Raw genomic sequence first — 9219 nt, 5'->3', positions numbered from 1 at the left:
AGCAGGAATAAGTTTGCTCCTCTCTTTAGGGCTATGTAGAATAGTGGATGTTTCCTATCCCTAGGGGTTAACTGCCTTGTCGCATTATTTCTGGTAATAATAGATGCATAGGAATGGTACAAAGTGCTATTTGAGTTTTGAAAAAGGAAAGAAGCTGGGGCTGGGGTGGGGGGGGTAATTAGGAAAAGCTCTTTAGAAATATTTAGAAGTCCCATGATTGAATTGTGATCTCAGATACAGTTTTAACTATAGTTAAAGAGTAATTTATCATATCAGTATAGGCAACAATTGGAGCAATATGCAATATTATTTATTGCCTGTCATAGTAATGTTCACTTTTGCCTACCTAACTGTAATGAACATATCAATATTGGGAAAATATGAGTGCTTTTCACTTGAGAATGTGACAAACTTTTCAAAACATATTTTAGTTTAGTAAAATTAAATACACTTGCCAAATGTTTATGAAATTCAAAGGAAATAGAATCTATGTAATTTTCACTTAGATCACTAACTGGCATGTCACGAGACCTATTTGACCTGACATGATTGACTTTCTATGATTTTTAAAGTCTTTTGTTCACTCATGTATTTGTTTGTTTGTTTCTTTCTTTTTTAAAAACCTCTCAGAGTGATGCTGCTTAGGACTAATCAGAATTTAGGCAGCAAAACAGATTTACATTAAACTTTGAGAATATATGAAATAGCTCGAAAAAGAACCATTCATTCATTAAACATTTTACTTTATTCAGCACTAAATGTTTCCCTTAATTATATCTGGCAGTTATTTATTGCATTTTGTTCATTGATCTTTCAAGGTATATGACCTCAACATACCACACTCCTTTTTCTTTTTTTCTTTTTTCAACTCATAACCTGAAAGTTGGTAAATAGTATAGGAAGTTTCAAAAGTCTTAGTGCAGTTTTCAGTTTTAATAACTTCACAAGTATAAATACTGCACACTTCCAAAAGTAAAAAAAATATAATTATTTACAATTAAAATCATATTATCACATTGTTGAATTTTGAAAAGTACATTCATAACTATAATTTTAACATTTTGTCTCTCTACATTTCATGTGCAGCAGTGTCTGTATGACTTTCTAAGATCTGTAGATTCACACAGGAGTCCTCTTCTTTGGCAAATTCTATCACGTGATTGAATTATATGTGACAGAAGATGGTAACTATGTTAAATTTTAATAAGGGATATATGAATATTTTTTACAATTAACCTTTCATTATTTCCTTCAGGTTTATAGTATTTATACTTCCAAAGCTATAAAAGAATAAAACTTCACAAGGAGTTTTGTGATGCTCTATATACTATTCCCACTGAATAGGGGACAGAAATGTTGAGGAAGAAACCTACAGGGATCCAGGAAGCAGGAGACCAGATTTCCCAGGTTAAAGTTGCCTGGAATGAATTCATGCACTCAAGCATTCTCCAAGTCAAGGTGGCAAAGATTTATTGTTATGCTATGCAGTGAGCAAGACTTGTTAGGCAACCTGAAACCTTAGAGTGTACAGTTAAAGTTTATATAGATAAACTATAATAAAACATTTGTCAAATATTTTAGCTAGGTGAGTCATTAAATGATTAGGGATTGTTTAAGGAGTCGTCAGTTCTTAAAGGAACCTGCATTTTCATCTCCACTGCACAGGTATTTTACGCAGAGTTCACTGGGAAATAGCCTACAGGGTGTGGGGGGGGGGGGGGGAGACAGGAAGGTGTGATTTAGACCTGACATGTGCCTAAGTCAGCTATCGTCAGGGCTGACTGAGAAATACCCAGTCTGCTTTCATAAATGTCTTGTTAGACAAGATAAACTTAAGGGAGTGTACATATAACTAAGTCTAGGATACATAGGAAAGGTCAATGAGTAGTAAATATTTTTATGACCCAGTACACCATCAGTTCAGCTAGTACACAGCTAGTTTGAAGTAGCAAATTTTATAGGTGCACCTGGCTACTTTATCAGAAAGAGAGATAAATATTTTGCAACAGGATGCTCCCCTTGAGCTGGAGAGAAACTGCTTGATATTGTGTTTTGAGGCTAGAGGGAAATGAGATTTTGGAACTGGAGCTCAAGCACAGGCACCCAATCACCCATCCCTACTACTACTACCATCACCACCACCGTTATCACCATCAATAATGGGATAATGGTGATGATGAGTAACATTTGTAAGTGGTTTACATGTGTTATCTCATTTGATCCTGGAAAAATCCTGGGAGCGAAATGTCCGTAGTTGTCCTGTATTACAGATAAAGAAGTTGAAGCTAAGTAAGGATTTGTGACTTACCTGATGACACAGTTATTAAATATTTCTGAGGCAGAATTTAAACTCAGGTCTTTCGGATATAAATTTCGGCATTTCTACTGAAGTTATATATACAGTTACAGTAAGCTTATGTAAGGCTGCATAAGTTTATTTCTATGGCAATGAATGTGTCCACCGCATCGTTTATGTGTAATATCCCTGGAAAAAATACTGTCCAGGTAAGTGAACTTATTCACAGTATTCAAAAAGATCTCCATTTGCTGTAACCAATGGTTTCGCATATGGATGATGTGGTATTGGATGGTTAAATGCCTATATTTTTTGGTATTAATTGTTAGGCAAAATTTAGCACAAAATCAGAGAATAAATCCATCCTTTTTTTTTAATCTCAGCTTCAGAGACTGCATTGGGAGTACAACAATCTGTGAAAAAACAAACAACAAAAAATCACGTAGAAACTATCCCTCCACTTTGGTCTTCGTTTGTAACCTTTTCAAGTTTCAGTATTTTAGAGAAGTGTGGGAGATAAGAGGTATTAGGCAGTCCACCAAACTGGTGTTCTGCCTGGGTAACCAGGACAATCTACCAGTTTCATGCAAAGAACCTGAATTTCTTCCATTTGAGTTATTTTGAGAAGATTCTGCATATCACTTAACAAGATGAAATACCAGAAACTGAGGCCCTTTCCTGAGCCAAACTTCAAAGAACTCAAACTCTGATAAAGAGAGCACAACTCCAATGGGCTGGCCACATTGTTCAAATGCCAGATGTCCATTTTCTTAAAAGAATATTTTACTGAGAACTCATACAAAGCAGGTGCTCATATGGTGGTCAGAAGAAGTAAAACAAGGACATTCTCAAGGTCTCTTTGAAGAACTTTGGAATTGATTGTGAAACATGGAAGATACTGGAAAAGGACTGATCAGCATGAAATGCCTACATCAAAGGAGGAATTTTGATTATGAATGAAATAGAATTGCAGTAGCTCAAAAGAAATATGAGATGTTTGAAATTAGAGAAATTTTCACTCCAAATGTTCATATGTATTATTTTTACCTAACCGGTGGTAAAGTCTTCTGAGTTCATGCTCTTATATACTGTACCTTGACTCCAACATAATAATATCATTTTGTTTCTCTTCAGCAGCAAAGGACAACAAACAACCAACCATAATAAGTCTATTTTACAAACTATGTTTGCAGTTGCATAGCTCAAATTTTGCAAAATTAGTAACTAGAATGTAAAGAGAATTTCAGTAGAGAAGCCTGGAATCAGGAAGTTGAAATCCAAATTCTGATCCTTACTATATATGTGATGCTAGGAAAATTATCTTAACCCTGAGTACCTCAATCAGGCACTGATAAGTGGAAATCTGCTTTGGTGCATGGTATATCTACCCTGATGAAATCATATATCCTTTGTGGAGCCTGTATTTCTATAAATACTAGAAAGCATTTGGCTCTATTCAGGCAATAAATTAAATGGTTTTCTACTACTTGAAATGATTGATTTCCATACAATCAATTAAGTTGATTGCAAGATACTATGGTTCCGCTATTAAGATGCCTAAAGACAGTAGAAAGATTATTTCTTGATGCAGTGTTTCCCAATTTGTAAACATTTTATAAAGTCCATATTAAAAAAAAATAAAAATATTAATTATGATTAACCATATACACATTTCAAACAATCTGGGATTTCGCTCTCCACTCAAAACTTGAGAGGAGAAACAAAATAGCATGGGGTTCATAAACTTAATGGCTTGTAGTCCACACAAAGCAAGAAATGTTGGAAAATAGAAATGTGGCAACTTTGTGTGATTGTGTAAATTTGTATAACTTTGATATAAAATTTTTCATAAGAGAAGGGATATAGTAGGTTGTATTATACTTATAACAGTACTAAGACAGATGATGTTTATTCAATATCCTGTATCTTCTGTTATTATTTATGTGACTTGAAATAAGTTATTTGAAGAAAATTTTGATGAAAGTAACTTATCTTAAAGGCATCTTAGAGCAGAAAAAAAGGAGGGTAAAGTAGCAAAAACGGGTCACATACCATGAAAAAGAAAATTCTTCATCCAAATTTCTTCTGATGATTTTCTATCCAAAAACATTGTGATATAATTTGGTGTTCGTCAGCTAAATATTTATGTAACTTGAATAGCTTATAACACATAGAAAAAAGTAGAAGTAGATTAAGTTCTCCTAAATATAGTCTTTTGTCTCTATGCTTTTCCCAAATCTTCTCTCTGTATTTCCCCTACTTCGATCTGATCTTTGGTAATTTTCAGCAGGTTCCCAAGTATATAGTAACAGTTAGAGGTAAAGGGAGAATGAGAAACAGAGAGAAAAGCAGAAATACAGATATTTGGGATCTTAGCATTATACCATTGAGTACAACAAGAGAAGGGTTCATCACCTTTGTGTCATCCTTATTTTTCATTCTTGTTTATTTTCTCCATTTAAAAAGATAAGTATCATTTATTACTTTCACCTGCCTCTGCTGTCCACTCAGCCTTAGTGGTTAGGATTTCAGATCCTCTCAGTTGGATTTATACAATAGTTTCTTATTTGGTATACCAGTTTCTTGGTATCCCTAATCCATCCTCCAAATAGGTGACAAATTGCAAAAGCTCTTTTTTCATACATACCACACACACACACACACACACACACACAAATATATTCTCATTGGTGTTACCCACTGCCTCTGAGATATAGAGTCTGCCTGGTGTTTTAAAACTTTCACAATATTCCTCATTCAATCCTTTAATCACATATGTCTAAATGGGCTGCTATATGTTCCCTTTATTCAACATTTTATTTATAATTTTTCCTTTGCAAAGTGAACACACACTTGGAATGTAGATCTATTCCTTACATCTGCCAAGTATAATTTCCAATTTCTTTCAAATCAAGCTTAGGTTTCTTATGCTACTTGCAAAATTTCTTTATTCTTCCATTATTAGTATACTTTCCCCCTTATAAGTAGTTTCCATTACTCTGAATATACATTATATTTATTTGCCTATGTATATTTTGCATTTCTCTAATACAATGTAAATTCCAGGACTTTATTGTCTTTTTAAAAAATTTCTGTCCCTAGTACCTAGCAAATGGTTTTGCAATTCATGCTTCACAACTAAGCATTTTTTAATGTACTTCAGAGTGTTATACCAAGGTTTAGGATAATTTTCAGAATTATTTTTTAGGAAAAAAATATCTTTTTGAAATACAAAGATTGGCATCCCCTCCCCTAAAAACCTCCTTTCTATGTTTGGATTTCCAATAAACAATATTTGCTTATATATAAATCTTCTCCCTTGTAATATTCGTCCTGATAATTTCGCAGGTGGAGTGTCTTTGGAGCTATTAAGAAAAAAATTTAAGAGGATAAAGATTGACTAAATTGATGAGGGATTTTCATTCACATGAAAAAAATAGAAGGTGAAATGAGGGGAAGGGGGAACCACAGAATTTTGTTTCAAACTAAAAATGTCTGATTCACTTTATAAATAATGTCATGTCTGTTTTGGAAAAGAAACAGCTTATATTTAGTCATAATGTGAAACATTCTACAAAAATGTTCATGTAATGTATAATTTTACAGAAAAAATTATTCCACAGATGGTATTTATATGACAATTTACTAGATTTAAAATGACATTGTATGGGCTTCTCTTTTCAAAATTTATCTGTTTTTAATTTTTAGAATAACGACAACTAATTTTACAAGCAGGAATATATTAATACTTGCAATACCAACATTGGGCCAAGTTAATAGACCCACAATTTCCTTCCTACATCATCTAAAGTTGCTTTATAATTGTTCAAAATTCTTACTTTTCAGCAGTGTAGTCTTGGCTGGATGTAAAAAGAAAAACAAAAGACTTTCCCCATGGCTGATGCTAGGACAGGAGAGTGCAACAACTTTTGTGAGCACAAATCCTCTCAACTTACATGGAACATAGAAAAGATGCTACCACCCCCTGCCACCGCCGACCGCTCAACCCCCAGTTAGTCTGGCCACAGCCACTCATTCCGAGCACAGGGAATTCAGTCATTGATAAAAATGAGCTAATGCAGAAGGGCAACTTGGTTGAGCAGGCTGAGAGATATGAGGACATGGCAGCCCATGAAGTCTGTAACAGAGCAAGGAGCTGAATTATCCCATGAAGAGAGGAATCTTCTCTCCGTTGTCTACAAAAATGTCATAGGGGCCCGAAGGTCATCTTGGAGGGTTGTTTCAAATATTGAGCAAAGGACAGAAGGTGCTGAGAAAAAAAAAACTGCAGATGGCTGGATAATGCAAAAAAGAAAATTGAGACTGAACGAAGAGATATCTGCAATGATGTACTGTCTCTATTGGAAAAGTTTTTGATTCCTAATGCTTCACAAGCAAAAGCAAAGTTTTCTATTTGAATATGAAGGGAGACTACTACCGTTATTTGGCTGAGGTTGCTGCAAGTGATGACAAGAAAGGAATAGTGGATCAGTCAAAACAAGCATATAAAGAAGCATTTGAAATCAGCAAAAAGGAGATGCAACTAACGCATCCTATAAGATTGGGTCTGTCATTGAACTTCTCTGTCTTCTATTATGAGATCCTGAACTTTCCAGAGAAAGTCTGCTCCCTTGCAAAGAAAGCTTTTGATGAAGCCATTGCTGAACTTGATACCTTAAGTGAAGAATCATACAAAGACAGCACACTAATAATGCAATTACTGAGAGATAACCTGACATTGTGGATATCAGACATGCAAGGAGATGAAGCTGAAGCAGGAGCAGGGGAGAATTAACCAGTCTTTCAACTTTTGTTTGATTCATTCTAAAATGTACACAGTAGACTATTTGTCATCCATGCTTTCCTACAAATAGTTTTTTCTTTACAATTTATGACAGGTTTATATTACTTCTATTTGGATTTCTATATTTCCCATGTGGTTTTTATGTTTAATATTAGGGCAGTACAGCCAGTTAACATTCGGGTGGTTATCTGTTTGCATCTAAGGTGGCCAATATGGGGATATGGAATTTTTATATGCATTTTGCATGTTTGGCATAGTAATTTTGGTACATTGTGGTTTCACAAGGCCAGTGTTAAAGCAGCTTCCAGGTCTAAACAAAGAAAACTGCCTACATATTGGTCTGTCATGGTGGTGGTGGTGGGGGGAATGATAAAGGGATAATTGGTTCCAGCCACAGGTGTAGTTATTGTGAGTACTTTAGGATTGGAGCACTCATGGCTGTGGTAGAAACAGATGTTCCATAGATACTACATGTCATTCCATGTGTATTTGTGGAATACACAATCTCAAAGTTTATACCTTTATGATTGCAGTGGCAAAAGTGTTCCTTAAGACAAAGTTTTAACTCAGTCAGTTTACTCTGGAGAAGGGCAGAAATGGTTCACATTTCATTATTGATAAAGTTACGTGCTGTTCGCTTTCATTATTTTTGCTACACACATTTTATTTGTATTTCATTTTTTTAGGTAGCCTAAGAACAAATGTACAAGTAAAGATGCAGTAAAAATGAATTCCTTGATATTCATAAAGTCACTGTATATCAAGCACAGAAGTAAAACAACAACAAAAAAACATGTATTTAATTTTTTTTAGGTTTTTTGCTTTTGTGTTTTTTTTATATTTGTCTAATATGCATGTGTTGTAAATATAGTTAAGAGGGTAATAACTTGAGATGATGGCAAGCTTTGTTTAATGTCTTATGAAATGTTCATGAACAATCCAAGCATAATTGTTAAGAACATGTGTATTAAGTTGATGTAAGTGGAATAAAAGTTTTATGAGTGGACTTTTCAACTACCTTCTCTATAGCTTTTCATGTAAATCAGAACTTTAGTTCCGAAACTTCTCTAAAGGAAACGGTACATTTGGAAGATTTACTTCCCACTGGTAGCTATAATGGTCTAAAAAAAAAGTTTAAGTGAAAAATTATCAAATGGCAAGAGTTCCATGTGTTACATATTGTTCCGAAAATTGCTTCCCTCTCCACCAGCTGGATTTTCAGTTACTCTATTTTTAAAATTTATTTTATTTTTTAAAATTGTTTTGCTTTTTGTAGGGCAATTGGGATTAATGAGTTGCCCAGGGTCACAATAGTATTTGTGTTGTGTCTGAAACCAGATACAAACTCACATCCTCTGACTCCAGGGCCAGTGCTCTACTCACTGCACCACCTAGCCACCCCTCAGTTACTCTTTTAAAACAACAGGTGGTAGTCTGAATAAAATCATATGTTCCACTTAAAAAAAAAAAAAGATGCTACCAGTGTGTAAGTAAGGAGGATTTTGTTATCCTTTTCAGAGTTCAGGGAGCCAAGATGGTGGAATAAAAGCAGGGATTTGCTTGAGCTCACCAACAAAGTCCTCTAAATACCTTTAAAATTGATTCTAATCAAATTCTAGATCTGTAGAATGCACAAAATGACAGAGTGAAACACATATCAAAACCAAGAAAGCCTGTGAGGCTAAAAGGAAGGATACCTAAAACTGAAATAGGAACAGAATGTAGGTTGGCATGGACTTTGCCAGATGTGGACAGAGCTGGAGCATGCCTCAGGGTACTGAATCTCTGGTAGCTATTGCAATTCCATACTTCTCAACCAATTAATACTGAGAACAGTGTGGAAGTCAGTGGTGAAATTCTGTGGGACCTGGATGAAAAAGTAATATGCAGTCCAACCTCAGCAGCAGCAGAAGTAGTTGCTTCTAAGCTCTGGGCCCACAGACAGTAGGAGATCCAGGGGCTAACACAAAACCACTGCAACCTGTGTCAGTAGAGCCACCCCTACCCCTACTGGAAGCAGAGTCCTGCCTTCTCAGTGAGTAAGAACTTCAAGTATTTGATTGGGAAAATGAGTAAATAGCATAAAAAAAGTCAGACTATATAATCTTTGGTGATAAGG

General features: G+C 34.9%; 1 pseudogene; it reads left to right on the top strand.

Moving 5' to 3' along the window:
* Nucleotides 1-6252: 6252 nt before the first annotated feature.
* Nucleotides 6253-7091, top strand: LOC138165561 (14-3-3 protein zeta/delta pseudogene; annotated as a pseudogene).
* The last annotated feature ends 2128 nt before the right edge of the window (nucleotides 7092-9219 follow it).

Source organism: Petaurus breviceps, unplaced genomic scaffold (genome assembly GCF_028583685.1).
Source record: "Petaurus breviceps papuanus isolate PSGF00001 unplaced genomic scaffold, PetGlider_PUasm1.0 213, whole genome shotgun sequence".
Lineage (NCBI taxonomy): Eukaryota > Metazoa > Chordata > Mammalia > Diprotodontia > Petauridae > Petaurus > Petaurus breviceps.
Note: the sequence above shows the minus strand (reverse complement) of the source record. Positions and strands in the feature narration are given on the sequence as shown.